This window comes from Fukomys damarensis, unplaced genomic scaffold (assembly GCF_012274545.1).
Source record: "Fukomys damarensis isolate Sample0158 unplaced genomic scaffold, DMR_v1.0_HiC HiC_scaffold_32, whole genome shotgun sequence".
Taxonomy (NCBI): Eukaryota; Metazoa; Chordata; class Mammalia; order Rodentia; family Bathyergidae; genus Fukomys; species Fukomys damarensis.
Genome location: NW_022900944.1, coordinates 20,134,570 through 20,160,560, shown reverse-complemented (window position 1 = coordinate 20,160,560; position 25,991 = coordinate 20,134,570). Strand labels below are relative to the sequence as shown.

Sequence of the window (25,991 nt, the reverse complement as noted above, 5' to 3'; positions counted from 1 at the left end):
TAAGAAGCTCCTAATTTGAAGGTGCCATTGTATCTGCATGGTTTAAAACTTGATCTGAAATCAAAAGGTAGATCTAAAATCAGAAGGTAGGTAGATTTTCAACCCAAGCAGATTGACAAGGGGAAAAAATGAGAACCAAGGCTTGTCATGTAGAGTTACAAGATCCCAACAATGAATGTAACTGTACTGTATCCCTAAAATGTACCAATAAACTCACTTAAAGCTGAAAAAAAAAACCAAACTGTAGTGGAATTGGAGGACATCCTTCCTAAGTGTCCTACAGCTATGATTCTGCCAAAAAGTAAGTGATTTACCTAAAATATTTCCAAAAATTTTTTAAAAATTGAAATCAACTCATACCAGGGAGGGCAAGCATGGAGGAAAGCAACCCCCCCCTAAAATCACAAATTTTATGCTTGGCGTGGTGGTGCACACCTGTAATTCCAGAACTCAGAAGGCTGAGGAGAAAGGATCTCTGTGAGTTCGAGACCAGCCTGGACTACATAGTGAGTTCCAGGTCAGTCGCAACTACAGAGTGAGACCCTGTCTCAAAAAAACCCAAATCATGAATTTTATCTAAAAGTCAATCTAAGGTATAATAACAAATATAGGTTTTCACCCTTCTCATACTTGGCCTGGTCTTGCCCCAGTCATGTAGTCACACAATTAACATTCATCCAGCTCTCTGGAGGGGATTATTTCTTCTTTGAAGAAGTAGAGCCAGAGAACACCAAAAACATAAAGGTTATGTGGCTTTCTTCTATAAAGAAATATAAACTAGAATTATTCAAGAATAGCTTTACTCTTTGTTTTAGTATCCATTTCTGAAGTTTATTTATTTTTAATTGCCCATGTTTCTTTGTTTCTTTGCGTACTTTGCAATCTTTTGGCGAGATTTGAGGATTTGAAAGAGCAGCCGCATCTCCTTGTCTTCATGTACTGGATTACTGCGTGGAAAAACCTTCAACAGTAAACCAGCTAGAAATTCTGGGCTATTTCAAAGCTTTCTTGCTTTCTGGCACCTGCATGTAAAATTGCTGCTCTAACATGCTGCAGGACTCACATATTTTAAGTGTCTAGCCAATTATTCTCCTATCTCTTCAGTGCTTGGAGTCCCATGGAACAGGAATTGCTCTCTTTAGACTCTGGATAAGACACAACCTTAGATGCCAGTACACTTTTCTGGGTCCATCCCATTGATCTAGGCACAGTACCTTGTTCCACTCTACAGTATGTACTTTTCAATGCCTTATTTCTTTAATATAGCTATAGTATTATATTTTCAGATTTACCAATATTGTGGAGTATAGTGGTTTATATTATTTTACCTTTTTTGGTACCAGGGACCAAAAATAGTGGTTTATTTTCATAACTAGAAAATATTCAGTTGTACAAATACATGATTTATGCATGCATTAGTTTCATTTCTTGAATATTATTGAAATCCTATTTGATAGGTATTGGTACACAAATATTTGTCACATGCTTACAAATGAAGTTCCTCAGTCATAGGATATGTTAATGTTTAGCGATAGTACATAAGATCAATACATTTTCAAAATTAATTCCTAATTATAGCCTGTTAGTATTTTGGTTGCTCCATGTTTTGATAACTCTTATTGGTGGTATTATTATTAGTAGTAGTAGTAGTAGTTGGGGGTTTTTTTTGACAGGGTCTCACTATGTAGTTGAGACTGACCTCGAACTCACTGAGTAGCTGAGGCTGGTCTCGTACTCACAGCATCCTCCTGCCTCAGCCTCCAGAGTGCTGGGATTACAGTCATGTGCCACCACACCTGGCTGGTATTATTTTTTAATAGTCATTCTAGTGGTTTTGAAATATTATCTTAGTGTGCGTGTTTATTCAGAAACTGTGTTGAAGGGTAATTTACAGGTAAAAATCTGCCACTATTCATGTGTATAATATTATAAAGTTGATATTAATAAATGCACTGTGATATGACAGGATAGGATATAATGTATATTATAAAAGCACTGCCACAACCAAGATGCACCCTATTCCATGAGCTCTGAAAGATGTAATGTCCCTCCAGAAATCTCTCCTTCTGATTTATTGTTTCTTCTGATATCTTGGGGTTTGGTATCTGGATAATACTAACCTCAGATAATTAGTTGAAAAATCTTCCCTTCTATTTTGTTTGGAGGCTTTGTGCAAGATTAATTTAAACATTTGATAGACTTCACCTATGATGTCCTCGGGAGCTGGGTTTTTCTCTGGAAAAATGTTTGGTTACTATTTTGATCTCTTCACTCACTGTTCTATTCCCCCACCCTTTTTTTTTTTTTGGTTTTTTTGAGACCGGGTCTCACTATGTACTTGAGACTGACCTGGAACTCACCATGTAGTCCAGGCTGGTCTCAAACTCAGCGATCCTCCTGCCTCAAGTCTCCCGAGTGCTGGGATTATAGGCATGCGCCACTATGCCGGGCCATGTTCTATTTCTTCTTGTATCAGCTTCAGTAATTTATGTCTCCCTAGGTTGTACCCATTGCATCTAGGATACTTAATAGGTTGCCATACAGTTGTTCATAGTATTCCATTGAAGTTTTTATTTCTGTTAGGCCATTAATGATAGTTTCATTTTTAATTTTAGTGACATTTGTCTTTTTTTGTTAGTTTAGTTAATGATTTGTCAAATTTGTTAACATTTTGAAAAAGCACCCTTCAGGGCCTTTCATTTTTCTCTTGTTCTTCGTGTTCTATTCATTTTCTTCCACCAAGTATTTATTATGTTATTTCTTGCAATTGCTTAGTTTGAATTTGCTTTTGATCCCCTAGTTTAGTAAGATGTGACACTGATTTGAGATCTTTTTTCAACTTTGGCTTTTAAACTTATAAATTTATGTTTAAACTTAAACATTGGTTATTTAGAAATGTGTTTATTTTCCTCATTTCTTGGTCAGTGAATCTGTTGTATGATTACAATCCATTTAAATTAACTGAGACTTTTTAGGCACACCATATATATTTATTATATATTCCATATATAATATAGTATTATATTTTTCAAATATATATAGTTTTAAATAATGTGCATTCAAAGAGAGTGAGTATTCTAGAGTTGTTGAGCACTGTGTTTTGTAAAACTTACCTCAAGATAGTTAATAGAGTCATTAAATCTTATATGCTTTGTGGGGGGCTATATTTCTACCAATTGCTAGGAGGAGATAACACTTACTATAATTGTGGAATTGTCTAATGGAGACCATTGCAGTAGGTTCCAGTCTCCTGTCCAGTGTATGAGACGGGGTTGAAGAAAGACTCAAAGACAGAATTAAAGAAAAAAGTGGGGAGCCAGGATGGCCAGTGCTGAGCAACCAGCAAAGGCCCTGACCAGTCCAAGCCACTTATTATTGGTAATCAGAATGGAGTAATGGGGATGTACTGTTGTGCAGTTGCTATGGATACTAATACAAGTAAGGCTTGTAAAGGAAAAGACAAAGCATTCTCAAATTAAGAACAGAATAGACAAAATATGAGGGTGTAATGAACATTGTCCTTGTAGTTTAGAAACTTTTAGTCACAGGACTAGAATTTGGGTGAGAGTTACTCTGACCTCAGCTTCTATGTTATCTCATATTGAGCCCCACAACTTCATGGGCCATTTCTCTGGTCATGGCTGCAGCCTTAGCAGGAAGGTCATGCTAATCTTCATGCTATTGTGGTGCTTATGAGGTACTTCTATGAATGACATAAACTTCAGTCAGACTCACTTCTTAAAATGAGCTAGTTGAGAGGTTAACTCTTCACAGCTTGCACTGCTTACAGCCTGCTATGACCATAATCAGTAAGGCAGTTCCCCATACTTGTCTAGTTCATGTCTACCAAACTTTCTTCTTTTTTTTTTTTCAGCTTTAATTGAGTTTATTGGTACATTTTAGGGATTACAGTACAGTTGCATTCATTGTTGGAATCATGTACCTCTACATGACAAGTCTTGATTCTCATTTTTTCCCCTTACCTCTGCCCTCCCTTCACCCCCTCCTCCCCTCCCCATCTACAAACACTTTATTTTCATCTTTTCATTCTCTCACATTTTTTTCTTTTCCCTTTTTACTCTTCCCCTACCCATCCCACCTTCCCTACACCTTTAGCTCCTTTCTTCCCATTTCTAAATGCCGGTAATCTTATTAGAATCTTATGCATTGTTGCAGATTATTCACACCAGGGAAACTATTTGGTATTTACACATGTGTGACTTATTTATTTCACTTAGGAGTGTATCTTCAATATGTATCCATTTTCCTATGAATGAATCTATTTTCTTGTTCTTTATGGCTGAGTAATACTCCATTTTATTTAATTTATTTTGTTTTTCTCTTATTATTTATATAGATATTTATGATTGTTATTTCTTCTTAGTGAATTAACCTTTACATCATAAAATGTGTGTCTTTATCATGAAATTTTTTTGTTTAAAGTTACTTTTGTATAACTTAACATAACCAGCTTTCTTATACTTACCAGGTAATATATTTTCCCACCTACATGCACTCAGTAAACCTGTGTCTTAATTTGAAAGTCCATTCTTTGAAGAGAGAAGGTTGTTTTGCTGTTTTAACCACTGTAACATTTTTGTCTTTTAATTGAAATATTTAGTCCTTTAAAGCTAATTGTGGTTATTTAGTATATTTACTTTTGAGTTTAGAATACTGGAATACTGCTGTTACTTTTCTATGTCATTTTTTTGTTCCTTTCTTATTCTTAACTTTTTTTTTGCTTTAACTGGGATACTGTATTTGAATATTTTCCAGTATTCCATTTAACTTATTATCTTTTCAGCTATTTTTCTTTGGAATATCTATTAATTGCCTGAGTGATTGCAATATAAATATTTAAATATTCATGACCTCCTTAGGCATATTTTGTGTTAATTCACATAAAATATAGAAATACTTTAACTATATAGGGGCTTTAAGCACATACATTCCTCAATAACCTTTATATCTCCATTTGTATTCATATATTCTGATGATCTTAAATTATTCTCAAAGATTCAGGTTTCTTTCTGATGTAATTTCATTTCCTTCTGGTATCACCTCAATTGAAAACTTCTTAGAATTTACTGTAGTATGCTTTTCTGTATCTTTTTTTTATAACTTTATAGTATTTAAATTATTGAAGGATATTTTTGCTACATATAGAATTCTAAATTTTGTGTGTGTGTGTGTGTGTGTGTGTGTGTGTAGATTGAACCCAGGGCCCTTTTTAATTTTTTTTTATTGAGAGAGGATCTCCCTAAGTTGCTAAATAGCCCACACTGGGCTTGAGATTGTGATCCTCCTGCTTTAACCTTTCCACAGTGCTGGAAGGCCTGGCTTCATTGTAGTTTTTGTGTTTGTTGTTTTGTTTAGTTTCACAACCAACTATCTCCTGTTTCTGGTATTTGTTGTTTATGGAGGAAAAGCTTAGAATGGTTTAAATTATTCTCTGCATAGAACAAAAGCTTATCTGTCTTCAAGATTTTCTTTAGTTTTCACCAATTGTGGTATTTAGGCATAATTTTCTTAAAACTATTTTTTCCTTTCTTTTTTGCAGTGCCTGGAATCAAACCTAGTATCTTGCTTCATGTTCTCTACCACTGACCTCTACCTCCAGCCCTTTAAAACTTATTAATTGCATTTTTTGGGCTTCTTGAGTCTGTTCATTTATTCATTTCACTAAATGAAAAAATACTACCAGTATTTTCTCAGAAAAACTGTAGCTCATTTTTCCATTCTTCTCTTTTTGGTATTCTACTAATCTGTGCATTATATCTTTGAAACTGTTTCACAGGGACTTGATTTCTCTCCATTAATGTTTGTCAATCTTTTCCTTTTTTATGAAAACACCTATTGATTTTTATCCAAGTTTACTAACTTTTATCTATCCTGTCTAATCTACTTTTCAGGCACTACTCTTTGTTTTATATTTTTTTGTGTATTTAATATTTTAAATTTTATTTATTGTTTGTTCCACATGATAATTGTATTACGTGTCCTTTTAATGTGAGAGTTCTTTAAATGTATGCCATTTTTTAATCTTAAAATGGTTTGATAGTTTTGTTGGTATTTTAAAATTAATTTCTTGATTTATTAAATTTCTAGCTTTATTAAATAATCTGCAATATGTATAATTACCTTTGGAATATAATATTGCTTATTCAAGTCACCTAACTCTCAAAATTTCAGTGATAAAAACATTTATCATGTGTTTGATAATTTCTGCTAAACACAGCGTATTTTCATAATTTGCTCTGAAATATTGTTACCTTATTGTTCAACTTTCATTTTTGTCCTATTTGATAATTTTTATCTGGAATTTTATTTTATTTATATTATTATTGCTGTTGTCATTTTGCTGTAGGTTTTGAAATCAAGATCTTTGATCTGGGCTACATGTCCAGCCCTTTGTTTAATTTTAAAGTTTTGAGATAGGATCTCATTAGGTTGTTGAGTTGCCCAAGAGGGACTTGAACTGGCAACTCACCTGGTTCATCCTCCCATACTGCTGGAATAACAGCCATGTGTAACCAGGCCTAACTCTTTTTATATAGCATTATTGGCAATCTATGTTTTCCTTTGTATTTGTGATTTTTTTTTTGCAATTGAAAAATTTTATTACAACTTCAGTATCACTTAACTTTTGCTTTACATTTTGAAATTTTATTGATATATATATTTGATATATAATAATTATATTCATCTTGGGGAAATTGTTACATATTTTTATGTCATCTTACTCACTCTTGTTTCTACTTCCCCTCCAAGTTCATTCTTTCTGCACAAAGTTTACCTGCCAGTTTCCTATCATATTTGGCTTTTCTTTATTAAATAAAAACATGAAAATAACCTTTAAATTTGTTTGTTTGGGGTTTTAATTGTACCACTAAATCTTTTAGCACTAATTGTGATGATTGATGGTATTATTCTTTTAAAAAATTTCATTAGAGCACATTTGCTTTATATGCAGCTTACTATCATCTTAATGAGTGCATACGTGGACAAAATACAGCTTGATTCTTCTTTTAATTCCCTTCCCCTTCACTTCTGCCTTGCTCCCACCTCTTATAAATTCCCTTTCTCCATTTTCATTTTTGTTGATGTTATTAGTCTTATGTCATGCTTATGATATAAAATGCTTGCATTTATTCAAGTTATTAGGACCCTTACACAGCATATCTTTATTCTACTCATTTCCACTTGCTCTACCCCTTCCTTCTCACCCTTGGTTTCCAAGACTCCTCATTTGCAAGAGATCTATTCCCTTTTCTCTTTCTACCCAACTTTTATTGTGCTCTTTGTACTTTGGCTTACTCATAGAAGAGATACTACACAGTATTTAAGCTTGCATGTCTGATTTATTTCACTCAACATTATCTTTTTTCAGGTGCTTCCATTTTACTAGAAATATCGTGAATTTGTTCTCTTTATAGCCGAGTAGTATTCCATTATGCATAGATACCACATTTTATTTATCTAATTGGTTACTGGTGGGTATACAGGCTGCTTCCAGGATTTAACTATTATGAATTATGCTGCTAAACATTGCTATGCACATATTGCTGTGGTATGATGTCTGTAGTTCTTTGGGGAAGATACCTAGAAGGAGGATACTTGGGATCATATGGAATTTCTAATTTTAGTACTTTGGGAAATCTCCATACTGATTTCCATAATGGTCATCCTAGTTTTCATCATAGCCATGCCAACTTTTATTTTTTTTTTGTTTTTGTTTGTTCTTATTTTTTGACTTCTTGATGATTGCCATTCTTTCTGGTGTAAGACGGAATATGAGCATTGTTTTAATTTGCATTTCTCTGATGGCCACAGACGTTGAACATTTTTTCATATATTTTCTGGCCACTTGCACTTCTTTCTCTGAGAAGTGTCTATTTATTTCACTTGTCTATTTCTGGTCTAACTTCTTTTTTAGTTCTTAATATAGTCTAGATATTAGTCCTCTTTCTGATGAATTGCTGGCAAATTTCTTTCTTATTTTGTAAGCTGTCTTTTCATTATACTAATTGATTCCTTTGCAATGCACAAGATTTTTAATTTGATCATCCCATTTATTGATTCTTGGTGTTATATTTTTCTATATGTATGATTTGAAGTGTTTTTCCTATTTTGCATTTAGTGGGATCAATGTGTCTTTTTTAATATTTAGATCTTTACCTATTTTGATTTTGGTTTAGTACATGGTGAGAGATATGGATCTGTTTTGTGAACAGATATCCATTTATCCTAGCACCAAATGTTGAAAAGACTATCTTTTCACCAATGTATGCTTCTGGCTCCTTTATTAAATATCAAATTATTCTGTTTTATTCATCCACAGTATCATGTTTTTTTCCCAGTAATATGATATTTTTATCACTGTTGTTTTGAAATACAGCTTGAATTCAGGTAATATGATGCCTCTTATTTTGTTCTTGTTATCCAAGATTGCTTTTACTATTCAGAGTCCTTTTACAGTTCCAAATGAATTTTCAGATTGATTTCTCTAGATCTGTGAAGAATGCTGTTGGTATTTTGCTTGGGATTGCATTGAATCTATCTTACAATTTTGGGAGGATGGCCATTTGACAATGATTCTGCATATATGGGAGCAAGGGACATCTTTCCATTTGCTAATTTTGTGTTCTTTAATCACCTTTTTTGGAATACTGTAATTTTCTTTGGAGGGGGTCTTTCATGTCCTTGTTAGATTAATACCTAAGTATTTCATTTTTGTTGATGCTACCATGAATGGTATTGTTTTCATAGTTTTATTTTCATCCCATTCATTATTGGTGTACACAAATGCTATTATTTTTTGTTTTGTTTTTGTTTGTTTGTTTGTTTGTTTGAGACAGGTTCTTGATTTATAGTTCTGGCTGGCCTTAAACTCACTAAGAAGCAAGAGCTGGCCTCAAACTCACAGTGATCTTCATTCCTTTGCTTCCTGAATGCTGTGAACACAGGAGTGTGCCACCATATCTGGAAATGCTATTAATTTTTGTGTGTTGATTTTGTATCCTGTACTTTACTAAATTTGGTTATTAATTCTAATAATTTTGTTGGAATTATTTGTGTCTTCTATGTAGAATATCTTTCATCTGCAAATAATGATAAATTAAGTTCTTCTTTTCCTGTATGTATCCATTTTATTTCCTTTTCTTGCCTGATTGCTCTGGCTAATGTTTTGATTACTATAGAGTAGAAGTGGGTATCCTTGTCTTGTTCTTAATTTTAGAGGAAATGCTTTTTAGTTTAACTTATTTAATATGATGTTGGTTTGTCATAAATAGCTTTTATTAAATTCATGTATAATTCTCCTATACCTATTTTCCTCAGGGTTATTATGAATGGGTATTGGATTCCATCAAAAGCCCTCTCTGCATCTATTGTTGTGATCATATGTATTGCTTATGTTTCTGCTTATGTGATGTGTTATGCTAATTGAGGTTCATATATTGAATGATCTTTGTATCTCTGGGATGAAATTTACTTGGTCATGATATATAATCTTTTTGATGATGTGTTGCATTCTGTTCATTAATAACTTGTCAGCAATTAGAAGATTTTCATATCTATGTTCATCAAAGAGAATGTTGTGTCTTTATCTGGATTTGGAATCATTGTGGTGCTGGCTTCCATAAATGAATGTGATAGCACTCTCTCTCTTTCAGTTTCTTTGAAGATCTTGAGAAGTATAGGTGATATAACGTTCTTTTTTTAGACAAAGATATGATATGTTTAATATGAAAAGACCTATAATAATTTAATAATAAAATCCCTCCCAAAGTAATAAACAAATGATATGAACAAACAATAAGAGAACTAAAAAAGTTTGGTTACCAGATACAGGAAAATGGTTCGCTCATCAATAATTAAAGAAACAAACAAACAAACAAACAAACAAAAAAGCAAGGAGTTGGCATTTTGGCTCCTTCCCTCCCTTCCTTCCTCCCTCGATCCCTTCCTTCCTCCCTTTGCTCTCTCTGTCTCTCTCTCTCTCTCTCTCTCTCCCTCTCTCTCTCTCTGTCTCTCTCTCTGTCTCTCTCTCTCTCCACCCTGCTCTGCTCTTGCAGTATTGAGGATTGAACCCAAGTTCTTCACACAGAGCTACCTTCCAATCTTTGAAGTTTTATTTTTAAATTTTAAAAAAAGATTTAATAGAATTCAGCAGTAAGTCCATCATGTTTGGGGCTTTTTTAGTTTTTAGATTCTTGTTTACTGTCTTAATTTCATCTCTTGTCATTGTGTTGTTCACTATTTTTGTGTCTTTTTGAGTTAGTTTTGGTAATTTGTATGATTCTAGGAAACAGTCTATTTCTTCAAAATTTTCCAGTTTGTTGGAACACAATTTTTCATAGTAGTTTCTACCTATCTTCTGGATTTCAACAGTGTCTGTTGTGATTTTCCCTTTTTAATTCCTAATTGCACTGATGTGAATCTTTTTTTGTCCCTCTCTTGGTAAGTTTGGCTAAGGATATATCTATTTTGTTTACTCTTTCAAAGAACCACTCTTTGATTTTTTGATTCTTTTTATTGTCTTTTTAACCTCAATTTCATTGATTTGGACTTGAATCTTTATGATTTCCTTCCTTAATTTTGGTTTAGGTATGGATTGTTGGATTGTTGTCATTTCTCAGTTATCTTAAGGTTTCTCACACATTTATTTATTTAATGTCACTCTGTTTTCTGAATATGACCATTATGACCATTGATTGCAATGAACTTCCCTCTTAGGGTTGCTTTTATTTTATTTTATTTTATTTTTTTTTGTACCAGGGACCAAACAGTGGACCTTGCCCTTGTGAAGCAGTTGGTGAAACCACTGAGCTAAATTCCTGGCCCCCTAGGATTGCTTTTATAATGTCCTCAAGGTTCCAGTGAGTTGTATAGGCATTGTCATTAGCTTCCATAAATTTTAAAATTTGTTCTTTGATTTCTGTGCTCATGTTGTTTACGAGTATGTTATTAATTCTCTATGTGCTTCTGCTTCTACATTTTCTATGATTTCTTCAGTTATTGATTTCCATTTTCATTACACAGTGGTCTAGTAGTACACATTGGGTTAATTTGATTTATTTATATTTATTTAAGCAGGCTTTGTAGACTAGTATGTGATCTATTTTGGAGAAAGTACTGTGTGGTGCAGAAAAATAGATATACTCTGTGATAGTAGGGAGGAATACTCTGTAGACATCTATTAAGTCTATATTTTCATGGGTGTGGTTCAGCGCTGATATTTCTTTATTGATTTCTTGTTTAGCTAATCCATCTCTTTATGGAAGTGGGATGTTAAGATCTCCCACTATGATTGTGTTAGTATTTATTTGATCATCTATATTTAGAGGTATTTGTTTTGTGAGGATAGGTGCTCCATTATTGTGTATATAAATGTTTTTTTCAGCTTTAATTAAGTTTATTGGTACATTTTAGGGATATAGTACAGTTACATTCATTGTTGGGATCTTGTACCTGTACATGACAAGTCTTGATTCTCATTTTTTCATTTATAGCAGTATTTCTTCTTGTTGGTTTGTTCCCTTAACTATTATGTAGCGACTTTCTTTGTTTTTCTAATCAGTTGTAGCATAATGCTTACCATGCCTGAGATTATAATTTCCACCTCTATTTTTTTCTGGGTCCTGGAGCATGAAATATTGTTTTCCATCCTTCATTATTAGTTTATGAGTGTATTTTTGAATTAGATGATTTTCTTGAATGCAACAGATTGTTGGATTCTGTTTTTAATCCAGTCTGCCAACCTATGTCTTTTAATTGGAGAGTTAAGGCCATTAACACTGAGAGATAATACTGAGATGTGTTGAATATTTATTATCATCGCTTTGCTTTTCCTGACAATTATTCTTTTTTATTCATTACCCTTGCTTGGTGTTTTCATTTCATCTAGGTTTTTAGCTTTATTGGTTTCATTATTCCTTTCTAGGACATGCTTGAATATTTTCTGAAGCTACTTTAGCATTCATATTTCTTGACATGGTTGTTCTCATGAAATATTCTTATTTCTTTGCCTATTTTGAAAGACAGCTTTTCTGGATATGCTAGTCTGGGTTGGAAGTTGTTTGCTCTTAGTACTTGAAATATATCACTGTAACTAAGCTCTTCTGGCCTTTTAAGTTTATGTTCAGAAGTCTGCTGTGATTCTTACATTTATATGTGATTTTTCATTTTTCTCTGACAGCTTTTAAAAATTTTTTTGTTGCATATCTGGCACTTTAATAAGGATACACCCTGGGGAACATCTTTTTTCATCACAGTTGTTTGATATTCTGGAATCTTACTTGTGTGTTGAACTCTTTTCTTACATTTTGGAAATTTTCTGCTATGATCTCTGTAAACATATTACTAATCCCATCTGTGCGATCATCTATCTCTTTCTAACTCCAGTTAACCTTAGGTTGGTCTTCTTACTGTGATCTAATTGCTGCTGATGGTCTTTTCTTCTTCTCTTATTTTAGTGTTTTGTGTGTGTATGTGTGTGTGTGTGTGTGTATGGTTTCGAGTACATCTTCATAGTCTACCATTTTGTTCTCAATTTCAGACACTCTGTCTTCACATTGATCATTTCTTCAATTTATGAATTCTTTACAATGTTTATTTCAGGTATTTCTAATAGCTTTTCAAGAGTTCCATATCTTTGGTGAATTTGTCATTCATGTTTTTAACTTTTTTTTTTCAGCTCATCCAATATTTTACTTATTTCTGCCAAATCAACATTGGGCATTTTTTTTTTCAGTACTGGGGATCAAATTCAATACCTCGTGTTTGTGAGGCAGGCACGATGCCACTGAGCTACATCCCTAGCCCAACTCTGGGCATTTTGAGTGATATCTCTGTGAAATTTTGGTTCATTTCTTCTTTGAACTCATCTAGTTTCTTTATTTCTATACATTTTTGTAGACTTTTGCTACTTGTTATTTGCTTTCCTCTGTACAGTGGTAACTTTGCTGTCAAACTCAATTTATTCCAAATTCATGTTCAAATACCAGAAAGTCAGAACTGAACATATTGTTTTTTTCCCATAAGAAATATCAGAAAACCAAATAATTGGTTCTAAAGCCCCAAAATTGCAATTATAAATTCATTTTTCCAGGACTTTAGCAAATTTCATAATGATTTCTTTCTTTAACTATATCAGGGTTATCACAGTTTTCTTCTTAGCTTTACTGCTGGTATCACGAACTTTCTTTGGAGACATAGTTATGATAATATACGCAAGTAATGTGCAAAAAGAGCATGATGATGAATATTTTAATGTAATAGCACAAGCACCATATGTAGTCCAGGTGAAAGTGGTTTTTAGACTGAAGTATTAGCCCTTTGTGCTGAGATATGGTACATAACTCATTCTCATCCATGCAGATTATTTTTCAAGTCAGATTTTCAGCTCAACTATCAAGCAAAGTTATGAACACTGAGATTGTTTTGAACTTTGCTCTTCAAGTAGGGGAATATTCAAGGTTGGAGCCATTCAACAATTAAGGCATCACTGCATTTAAACCCCCTTGATCTATCTAAGGAAAGTTGGGAGACCTTGGAGTCTTCTGTTGCCTTGCTTTCCCATGATTCTGTGTGTATGTGTATCTTATTATCTTGTTCATATTATATTTTTTAATTATAATTCCCAGAAAATGCAGATATTGACATAGAACAAAGGCTGATTGTCAACCACTACTATGTTACTTTGGCTACTATAGCAAAGTGAGTGACAACAATGTCACCAAATGTCCACTGGATATTGACAAACCCTAGGAACCACTTACAAATAGCCCTTACTCTGAAAAAAATTAGGCAAACCATGCATTGATATACAATACTTCAGACTACTAATTTCTTCTAGACATAGGCACAGTACCTGAGCTCAAGCACAACACCAGTCTAAACGCCTTCTTCTTCTGTCTGGCCCCCTTATGGTGATTGTACCTTGGCAATCTTGCCTCTCACAACAGAATTCAGACACCCTGATCTTCCTGGTCTGATGCCCTGCCTCCAGAAAATCCCAGGAGATCTCTGTTTAGTTCCCACCCTCTTGAAGCCTCTTTCCCAAGGCCCATTCTCACCTGGTTCTGGTGGGAGGGTAATACTTCAGTCCTGAAGTGAAATTTTCCTCCTGGGAGTTGATCTCTTCTTTCATCTAGTTGGTCTGTCAGATGTCGACTAGGTTTCCCTAGGCTGTGGAGACCCTGAGAGCTGGGATGGCATCAACTGTGTACAGGGTGCTGATCCTGAGTCCCTCTTAGGTCAGTGCGTGGGGCTGCTTGGGTGGGTGGGCTGTGGCCTGATGGTTTTATCCTTACTTTTTATCTTGTCAAAAGTTTTTGTTTTATTTAATTATCTCAGATTTTTTGCTTATTATATAGATTATATGAATTATTTTTTTTCTTTTAGCAGATTGGTAAATATACAGAAAGTAAAGTTTCCTAAATTTTAAATTTAAAAGTTCGTTGAATCAATTTTTTCCCACCATCAATAAACAGGTTAAACAATAACTAATGTTATTTATATTCCTCAGCTCAGATTATATTTTTAGCATGATTTCATGTTTGTATTCATCTCTTACATTGTAGTTTTGCTCTTATATTTTAGATCCAGTTTATAATTAGTCTGATAGCATATACTTATATGTACTATGTTTGAAATTTTAAAGTATAACTCTATTTCCTGAGTTATTTATTTTTTATTAGCTTAATTATTCAAATCATTTTTAACAGAGAAATTTGAATGACATTGCTTCTGAATCTGGTATATCTGAAGATAACTTCCTGTGGCTATGGCATATTACCATGGTCATTTGTTATCCCTAGGTAACTGAAAATGAAAGTTTACTTAGAATCTGCCACTCCAAAATATGCCTTTTTGGGCATGGATTATTTTGAACAAAGGACATAGAGGAAAGTTCTAATAGTTTTTCTCTTGTCAATTTGTCTTTTTTTAAAAATTAATTTTATTGGTACACAATATAGGTATACAATGTAATGACATTCATCATTGGAAATTTGTATGTTTGCATAATCTATCCTGGTTCTTATTTTTTCCCCATTCCCTTCCCTTCAACCCCTCCATTGTCTTGTCAATATGTCTTTAGCCAGTCTAATTTATAGATATAGATAGAAAACCTAATATTGGTAGAGGAATAATTTTTTCCTCTTTCTACAACACTGAACTGCATATGTTCATAAAAATTAGCAATTGGAATTTGTATTTTCACAATTTCTTCTGGCCTTAGTTTGTTTCTTTCATAATATCTTACACCTCCTGGGGGATGATAGAGGGATTTATCACAGGAGCATGTTGCTTATTTGATTTTGTTGTTTAGTCAGGAAGCCTAATGACCATGTCAGTGTGTGATTGTCTTTATCTTCTACCTGACAAGCAATTTGCCATTGGTTTGGAGTTGAAGAGCTAGTCTAAGTTGTCTGCCTACTCAAAACCATATCTTCTATAGGTCGAACAAAAGTGATTTTGCTCTGGGGTCCACCATCAAATCTTCGATGTGAGTTTAGCGTCTACATGTAGGTGATCCTCTTCATTGTTTTCTAGTCTGAGTAACTGGTTAGTCATGATTTTCAAGGAAAATATATGGGAAGTATGGAGGATCTGTGTTCAGATCTTCAGTGTACCACAATTTCAGAAATTGATTGCTCTTATTCTTGAGTTTGATGAAGTTTGGAAAAGAAAGGAGAAAAAGCTACTTTTTGTGCCTTCTTAAATGCCTGATGGAAAGGCATATTGAGAATGTGGACGTGTGAGGTGGTGCAGCATTAGTATGTTAAGCTTTGTTCTAGATGATTGGCTGGCACTGTGATGCCTAGGAGAGAGATTCTTCTGTTTGGACCTGCCACCTTTGCTGTTTGGAAGAAATCTTTCATCCAGATAATTCAAGTCTAATCTCACTTCAGTCTACTGGTGAGCAGCACTATGGCTCACAGAGAGCAGCCTCACTTCTTTTCTGAGGCTCTTTGACACCCCCACCTCTCTGCCAGCCTGGTGTGGCTGATCAAGCTGTTCAAACAACTGGAAGACATCAGAAGTTAAACACTCATTATTTTAATTTGATGCTAATCATGTGTTAATGAGACTAATCCTTGCAATGATTCAGGTAATTTGCTTAATGGCTGCCCAGAGTACAGATTACAGCAATCAGTCACGTCTGATAAGATGTCTGTTGTGGAGAAAGTTGTCAGGTGAATGAGGTGGGAAAAGACTCAGGAGTCAGGACATGATGTCAGGCAGCTCTGTGTTGGTTAGTCTGAAGGGAAATCATGTTCTCAGAAATCCAAAATTTCAACCAGAAACAGGTACTTTGGTGTTCCTATTTAAAAATAAGCTGATATAGATGGGATTTCTCACATTATAGCCACACACACACACACACACACACACACACACACACACACACAGTGAAATATGTATGAAATTCTCAGGACAATTGGATATACAATTCATTTTTCCCCGAGACATGATTAATTCAGTACAATGTTAGTGATAAGTATACTCCAATCACTGGTAAAAAGAGTTAAAATATTTTCCAAACACAAAGTCAAAGAGTGAAAATGAAACCATTTGGACCAAAAATGAATTTTCTTCTCACCCATAGGAAATTCTGACTACAGCAAAAATTTACACTGCACTATTTTCATGCTTTCATAACATCCAGACACTGCAAACCCACAAGATCATATGGTAAAGACTCTGATATACTTTGGCTAATAAATGAGCCCTAAATTGGAGCATCTCATCCTTTAAAGGATTGCTGCTTTTAATCATGATATACTTTCTTGCTGCTTAAAATACTGGAATTTAATGATTTACTAAATATATATGTGTCGAAATAGCACAGATTTTAGAGTAGCGTGTTTGAAAATTCTGCCTGTTTTGTGCTTTTGCTTAATTTCTCTTCTAATAAAAGATTTCAAAATTTTGCAGATATGTAATTATTTGTAGACATCTGAGTTGTTTCTCTAAACATTTTGGTAAGGAGAAAAAACTAAAACGAAGAAACAGATTTTGGCATGAGAGAAGGTTAGTTTATTTTGCTCAAGTTAGTCCTTTTGACACACTCTTGATATCCTCTCAGATCTTCTGTGGACACCAATTTAGTTCAATTTCACAAACATTTCCCCACTATCACTTTCCAGGAACTGTTTGTTACAAGGACATTAGGGACAAACACCACTCTCAAGACAAGCATTGTGCTCCCTTGATGGCAGAGTAGGTAGGAATGAATGTGAAAGGGAGAAATGGAGAGCTGGCTATTTGAGCATGTACTCAGCTGCTTCAGTTAGGAATGAGAATTTATAGTGAAGATGTAGAGATGATGTAGCAGGAGCAGGGGATTCGGACTGACATCAGTAGGAGAATTAAACACATCGAGGGAGACCATACCTTGTAAGACATGCTTAAATATTTTTATATATTATAGATAAGCATTAGCTTTATGGACCAGGCCAGTGATTTTCCCTTTTCCCTGGTTAAGATGTCTTTTTATCAACATGAATGACTTTCTTAAGTTACTCATCCCATGCTGCATAAATTCACAAAGTATGCTTATATCAATGACATACTTTGGATGAGAAGTGTTTCTTTTTCTAAGAATCAAGATGCTGTTTTACAAGCATTCATCATCTAAGAGAACTACCTATGCTATTCTCTTAACAGGGACCACCTGAGAATTGTCAGGCAATATTTATAAGGCAGGCAGAAATTTTTGTTGTAGTGTCTGTTAGTTTTGTTAGTTTAGTTGTTGTTTTCAGGCCCATTTGCTCTAAGGGTTACAGTAAATCAAGGTTAAAAAAGCAGGAGGAAAAGTTCTCATCACACTGGACTTGTCTCCCATGGTCCCCTTAGGGCACACTACCTCTTCCATTACTGAGGCAAAAAATAAATCAGCGCATCTGAAGTGAATCACGTCAAATATCTACATCAATGTAAATAGAATTAATGTAAACAAAGTAGAGGGTAAAGTGAAAGTAACAATTATTCAGTCTTTGAAAACATTCTTACAAGTTTACCATGTGTCTTAGCCCATTTGCACTGCTATACCCAAATACCATAAACCAAGTGTATTATAAACAACAAATATTTCCCTGAAGGAAATATACTGTTGAAAAATAAGCCCATAAAATATATGCAACATCATTAGCTATTAGGGGAATGCAAATTTATAACACAAGCAGATATCCTTACTTGCCTCTTAAAACTTCTCAAGCCAGGAGTCACACTACTATAGATAGATGAGCGAGATAAAAATATTACAGGTGGTCAAATAGGCCTGGATCCTCGAGAGGGCCACGACAAAGGTGAAACACACTGAAATTGCAAGTTTGCTGAAAACCAGGCCTCAAGATGAAGACAAGACGACCAGATCCACATGCTTCTTAAAAAAACTGGGCTTAGTGAAGTATGGATAGGCATTGACCACCCTGGGGGTGACCAGAGACCTCTGGACCCCACCGCCTCTTAGGAGAATCCTTGCTCTTTCTACCCACACTTGCTATGTGACTTGCTTCTCAAGTGGACCAGTCAGTTGGACTTAGTCATTACCTAAGTGACTACACTTATAACCTTACTGGATGTTCATGGCTGTGACCCATGTTGTACCCATGTGGGTTTCACCCTATAAACTTTCTTTGTAAAGTGGGGTCCTGGGCTACTCACTAGGGACCCCTCCTGCCCCTCAGGAGCTTTCCTATCAATAAATATCATCCTACTTTTAACTTCTCTCATTCCTAGGACTCATTCTTCAATTTCTAGAGAACAAGAACTTGGAGTATCATACATTTAACAGGGTGGGAGATAATAGTATTTCATATTTCCCATGATAGCACAACTGTAATCCCAGCACTCTAGGAGATGGAGACAGAATAACTGCAAGTGTGAGCTCAGCCTGGATAACTAACTGATGTAATGAGACCTGGTCACAAAATAAAAAAATAAAAAATTAACCTGGGAGTAGCTTAGAGTGAAGGATCTAGGTTCAATCCCCAGCACCACACACAGACACACAGAAACACACACACACACACACACACACACACGGACACACACATACATGCACACAAAGTCTCAAGTAAAAATTTTAACACTATTGAACACTAGCAACCATGCAGAAAACTAGATCATTCTGACTTACAGATAATATTATTCTAAAATTTACATGATAAAGTAAATTTATATGATAAGTAGCTGTAACAATTTTGAAAGAGTAAGGTGGAATGCATCAGTACACAAATTCAAGCTATATAACTGTAATAATTATATATAAAACAAATATAATAAATCATTGCATGAATATAGTAAATGTAATACATACAACCACTCTAGACAATGGTTTGGTAGTTTCATTTGTTTTTTTTGTTTTTTGGTAGTTTCTTTAAAAACTAAAATTATTGTACTTTAAAATCTAGCAGTTGCACTAGTAGACATTTATTGCTGAAAAATTTAAACTTAGATTTATATATAACCTGTTGATAATAATTAATGTTTATAATAGCAATTCATAAGAGCAAATTTGAAAACAATCGAGCACTCCTTCAAAGGCTGAATGGTTAAGCAAATCATGGTATATCTACTCCCTGGAATACTACTCAGTGAGGAAAAAGAACCTGCTGTTGGTATATACCATGACGTGCATAAACCTCCAAGGAGTTATGTAAAGTGAAGAAAGCTAGTCCCAAAAGGCCACACACCTTATGATTCCTTCATATAACATTCTTAAAGTGATAAAATTATAAAAATAGAAACCAAGTTAATGGTTACCAGAGATTACAGCTGGAGTGGAGTGGAAATCGAATGGAGGTACGTATAGCAAGGCAACATGAAGAGTCCTTGCAATGATTCAAGTGTCTGTATGTTGATCATATCTCTATCGATATGCTGTTTATGATATTGTGTTATAGTTTTTTTAAATATAACATTTTGGAAAACTTGGGGAAAGATATATGAAATTTCTGTAAATTATTGTCCTATAACTGACTCCAGTTTTCTCAAATAGTTGTGGAAATAAAAACTAGATCTTAAAATATCTTAAATTTACTCAACTCCTCAAATACAACTACTTTTTCTTTACCATGATTGAATTTGATAAATTGAAATGTTAAATACCTCACAAACAATTCAAAGAATTGGATTATGTTTTTTAGACTGAGAATCAATCATTCAATTGTTCTTCTAGTCCACCTGTAAAGTGTAATACTTCAAAGTACTACTTGAAATCTAAAACGTGTTCCACCTTTGAACACTGATGACATTTAGACATCATTCTTTATGATTTATACTATTTTTCCGTATGCAAGCTGGATGGAATTCTGCATCTTTCTTTCAAGTATTCTTCACATTAAATTGATATTTTGTTTTTTTAAAAATAAATAATTTAAATCTTCATTTACCTTCCGTCTGGTTAAAAGGCAATAGATACTCTGGTTCTTACAAAAATGGGGCAGGCATCAAACATTTCCGATGTCAGGCAATTTGGTTCCATTAGGGAATAATTATCTGATTTGGAGAGTTTTCCCTCACGTATTTCACAAGACAGGGAAAGCTTTATTCTGTAATTTTCTTTCCAACTTCTGCTCTTGAGAGTTCCTTAATTCATCCTTTTTATCAACTACTATTTCCTTTCTGTACTTTCACATGTATAACTTTTGGGTCCTTTCTGACTTGCTATGTTCTTTCTCAAAATTAAACAAATAGAAGAGACTTCTAGGACCCTATAAAATCAACTCAGAATATCCCTGAGAACATTCCAAGCCACAGATTTGATAACAGAAATGTTTGTGACTTCCAAGTAACTGGAACAAAATTTTGCACTGGATAGGGCAAAGAATAAGAGATTTATTTTTTCCATACAGTTTTATCAGTAGGGTAAATATCAAAGTAGGTACCAAAGGATATCTGAGGAAAATATATTTATATAATGCCAAAACACATTTTAGTCTTTAGTTTTAGACCAATACCTTGAAAAATATTGCTTGTGTTTTGAATGTATCTCTTGGGGCCACTTTTGGTTTTTCATGTGCTTTAAATGTGGGAGTGGAGTGTACAATGTACGTTTGACATTCAGAGTAGCACATCTCCTGTAGAAGAACTGACGATGCCTTTCCAAAGGAAAGAAAGGGAGCTTGACAAGTTTGCTTAAGGACTATAGTACTAGACAAAAATTTATATCGGTATCAAACTGATGTAACTCTAAAGGGTTTTCACTCTCCACCTTCCTTTTAGGAGAGACATTTGTCAGCTTAAAATTAATTACAAAAATGTGAAACAAATCAAAAGACAAAACAAATGAGGCTGTTAAGACAAACATTAAAAATCAAATTATGCTCTCAAAATAGGCAATTTACAGCTTGGAAGGGCAGCTGGCTAACCTGAAATGCATACAAATAGTTGAAATTACCGAGGCAAGTGGTGTATTACCTGTTGGAGGGTGTAATTTGACAACGACCCTTGAAAGAGGATAGATATTCTATCATTTTTCATGATTTAACAGCAAAAGATGGCCTAGCACTCTGTCTAAAAAAGACCGAAGGAGGATTAAATTGAAGAAAGAGCCTTAGCCGAAAAGAGAAACGAGTGTTAAAGGTATATATGTCAGGGAGAGGCATAGATTGGTTTTAAAGTTTTACAGTCCTATGTTAAATGAACAGTCTCTCCAGAGGCAACTACTCGCCACAATGTTTCAGTAGATCATTTAAATAGGTTTAACTTACTGATTTTGTAAAGGAGGACGTAACGCAGCTGACTTGATAGCTGAATGATCAAATATGGTGTTTAGGATCATCTCAGAGATAAAGTTCACTGGACATTTACACATTTCCTCACCAAATCCTGTTTCAGATTCTAAAACAAAGGAATCGCTCTTTGCGTGTTTAGAAATCTTTATATTGTCAGTATATTCCTTTGCATATTGGAAAAAATATTCACTTGAAACGACAAAATTTCCTGTTTTGACAGCAGTGATACGGGGCAGGAGGCAGCAGCCAAAGTTGGCACTGAACAGAATGTTAAATGGCAGGAGAGGGTCATATGTCTCTGCTAGATGTTATTTTCCCTGTGGTTGTTCATCTTTCCTATCAGTTATAGTCCATTATTATCCTCTACCTGTACACTTCTGCCTGTGATGTTCCCTTAACTGCACTCTTTGGTAATCCTTTCACAGAACAAGCATGCTCTTGGCGTGCAGACAGATGTAAGCACATCCAGAGCCTCTCAGCTTAGGTATATAGATTATCCTTTCTCCCCTAAATTGATTTAATATCAGAGTTTTTAGCAACTCAAAGACAAAAAGATATACACTGAACAATATTTGAATGGCAGCATAAATTCAAGAATCACATTAATATATATTTTGTTAAGGTGTAAGATAATTGCTGGTAACAAGTCTATAATAAGTTTGGGTTGGTCATCAAAGAGTTTGATAGCCGGGCGTGGTGGCTCATGCCTGTAATCTCAGAACTCTGGAGGCTGAGGCAGGAGCATCACTGTGAGTTTGAGACCAGCCTGGGCTACATAGTGAGTTCCAGGTCAGTCTTAACTACAGAGTGAGACCCTGACTCAACAAACAAACAAACAAACAAACAAACAAAAAAGAAAACAACAACAAAAAAAACCAGTTTGATAAATGTCCTGAAGTATATAATCAGCCTTAGAAATGGTTGAGCATAAGTGAATGAATAAATGAACACATAGTTTATTAGCATGTATGAATCACTTTTTAAATGCTATTGTCTGGACAAGTCATTCCAATCCCTTAACTATTGACTTCAAGTAATATTTTACTTAGAGTTCTCCAAGTTTTTGCCAGGGAGGCCCAGGGAGTCTATGAGATTTTATGCTTTTAAAAATGCTTTGGACTCCATAATTTTTAAGGTTCCTAACAGTGTCTGCAGAATGTTTGGTTTCTAGTTACCAATTATGATAAAAAGTGACCTGGTATATATGTGTGGAATGTTTTCCAGCCTTTCACGATCATTTTCCTCATTCATTCACTTTTGCTTCCTAGATCAATCTCAGACTATTTGAATATAAATTCCAGCATTAGGGTCTGCTTTGAGGACAACTCCAGAGGAGACATGGATGAAATATGAATTGTTGACATAACTCCCCTGGAGAGCTTCCATTTCTTGACAAAGGGGGCTCTGGGAATGAATTCATTCTTTGGAAACAAGTTGGATTCATAGAAACTTAGTGCCAAACTGAAGGAATCCACTTTAAATTTTATAGTATTGATTTCAGACAGAATTGAAGGCTGTTTATAAATTAAGATGCTGAAGATGTTTTATTCTTGCTGAAGCTTCTTTTTGAGGATATTCACAACAAACTGTATATACAACACTAAAATGGAAATTTGGTGACCTGGAAGCTTTAACATGTAGACGGTTGTTCGAAACATATACTTTGGTTATCACACACGTTTCAATATCTCATAATATCTGTTCCAAATATTGAATTCAAATCTCTCCCATTTTTAAAATAGGTATTAAAATATAAACTTCAGAATAAAATTTCATTTGGTATAAAAACTGTATTATCGCTTGTTTTATTCTCCTATTATTTCTAGATCACAAATAATGTTTTGAAATTTTACATATAAATTTCATAAAAGGCTTAAGTAATCTGGAAGGAATAGAATAGACTAATAAATAATGTATCAAACACATATTAAAGTACATACATATATGTAGCTACTTTCATGTGTAATACCTACTAAAACATAGTTTTTAATCTTTAAATTTTTTTGACTCCAATGTTATAGTTTCTATTTTGATGCTACTTAAAGAACAGAGTTGATTTATTGTGTAATATACCCATCGCAATAATACAAAGCCCTCACCAAATTTTCATTTCACCTATATCTTGTGGTTTTATTAAGATTATTGATTGTTTTGACTCTGGTTTTTGGTCAATATGCATTCTTTTCCTCTTTAGTTGAGTAACATTGTCTTTGGCAATTCATTCCTCAGTTTTTCCAATTATTTTTATGCACTTTAGGTTTACTCAATTAATTTCCCATGCTGTAAATTATCCATTTTGAGATTGTAATTTGTTTCTAATGTATGTCTTAACACTATGATTTGTTTCATGTTCACAATTAATTTGAGCTTTAAAAATAAAATGGCATGACAAATGGTTATGGGCAATGCCATTGCAATAGACTGCAAAGCTGAAATTTGTCACAGAGGCAAACTTTCTATTTTTTTGCTTTTAAGGACCGTCTTTACAGTTAAAAGTGCATGAGATTGCCTTGGCACTCCCAGAAGACAGCACCCCATTTTCACACTGAAGTAGCACCGCTCCTATCTAAGTGACTGCAATATGTGCTGTATCCTTATCTACTATGAGGAACAAACCACTCCAAGACTTAAATCTTTAAAACAATATCAATTAATTATTTTTCACAAGTCTCTGTGTCACATGGGCTTTTCTGTTGGTCTAAATGAGGCTGTTTGATCCTGACTAGGCCAGCTTTGTATTTGTGGCCAGTCGACAGGCCAGCTGGAAGGCTCTGCTTCTGGGCTTGGCTGGTTGTTGGTGGGGTGTTGGGGAACTGGGCCATATCTCTTAACATCCTGTGGCCTAGCTGGGGATTGCTCCTAGGGAAGGTGCAGGGCTGGAAGAGCAAGGAAGAAATTGTGAAAAACTGAAGAAATACGGAAATGAGTGTGGAGATTCCTCAACAAACTAGGATTAGAGGTCCCATCTGACCCAGCTGTTACTCTTTTGAGTATCTTCTGAAAGAATTAAAAATATCATACACAATGATTTATGTGCACCCATGTTTATAGCTGGACAATTTGTAATAGCTACATCTACGAAACAACTCAAATGCCTATCAACAGATGAATGGATAAAAAAATGTGTTCCATTTTTCCACATAATGAGGTACTATTCAGCCATAAAGGATAAGCTTGAGACATTTCTAGGTAAATGGATGCACCTAGAGATCATAGTCCTAAGTGAAATAAATTGAACACACATGAAAATATCACATTGTCTCTCTGGTGTTAGAAACTGAAAGTGAAAATAAGGGCCAAAAAGAATAAAATATATTGTGAAATGGGGAGAAATTGTTCAAAGTTATACAGAACACGAGATACTTTGCTAATACTTAAAATGTTTTAAGCAAAAAAAAAAAAAAGAAGTATAGTATTATTAGGAAATGAGCTGAGAGATTAGCAAATGAAAATACATTCTTTTTGGATCATGATGCACAGTGTATTTATCATTGTTATTCTCTAATCATTGTTTCTGAAAATTTGTTTTTTCATAGAATGGCTTTTATATTTTCTTTATTAATATCTACTTGTATTACAGTAAAATAAAAAAATTTAAATAAATAAAGTAAATTGCATAATATAGAGTAGGCTGTGTTGTGGGGGATGGAGGTAGGCTGTGTGTTAAACATTGCCCACGTCTTCTTGAATTCTCTGTATAATGCCCTCCCAAATGTCAGTGAAGGGAAAGCTATTTCAGGAGAGAAAAGAAAACATTTAGTTAATCAGAATGAGCACCTTAACCTGAGGTGTTGGTCAAAGGGGTGGAAGAAGTGATGGTTGATGGGAGAAATTAGAGCCATCTTCTAGAACAAGAATGGTAAACACTATGTGGTGACTTCACTGCGGATCAATGGACTGTTGACAAAACCATAGAATATTTCCAAGAAAATCTAGGGAAATAAAATGAAGAAATCTGGTAAATGTGTTTTTCTAGACCAAGGAATACTTATTAAGAACACTGAACTTTACAAAACATTGACTTTCCCAAATATTCATTTTGTGGTTATGGTTAAGCATAATGATAATGTTTTCTAATATAATTAATTTATGAAACATTAAATTAAATTTCTACAACAGTCCTTCACTTATAAACCATACCCACAGTCTCACATTTTGATATCAACCACAGTGATAGTAGTTTGAAAGGAAAATCATATATATTGTTTTGTCTCAAGAAGGAGCTCCTATTCCTAATTTTAA

General features: G+C 34.2%; 1 long non-coding RNA gene across 1 annotated transcript in view; it reads left to right on the top strand.

Moving 5' to 3' along the window:
- Positions 1 to 24,273, top strand: part of LOC104865134 — a 33,995-nt gene extending 9,722 nt beyond the window's left edge. Inside the window, exon 3 of the long non-coding RNA XR_781074.1 lies at positions 24,225 to 24,273. This is a non-coding gene — a long non-coding RNA (uncharacterized LOC104865134). The remainder of the gene's footprint in view (positions 1 to 24,224) is intronic.
- Positions 24,274 to 25,991: the final 1,718 nt, after the last annotated feature.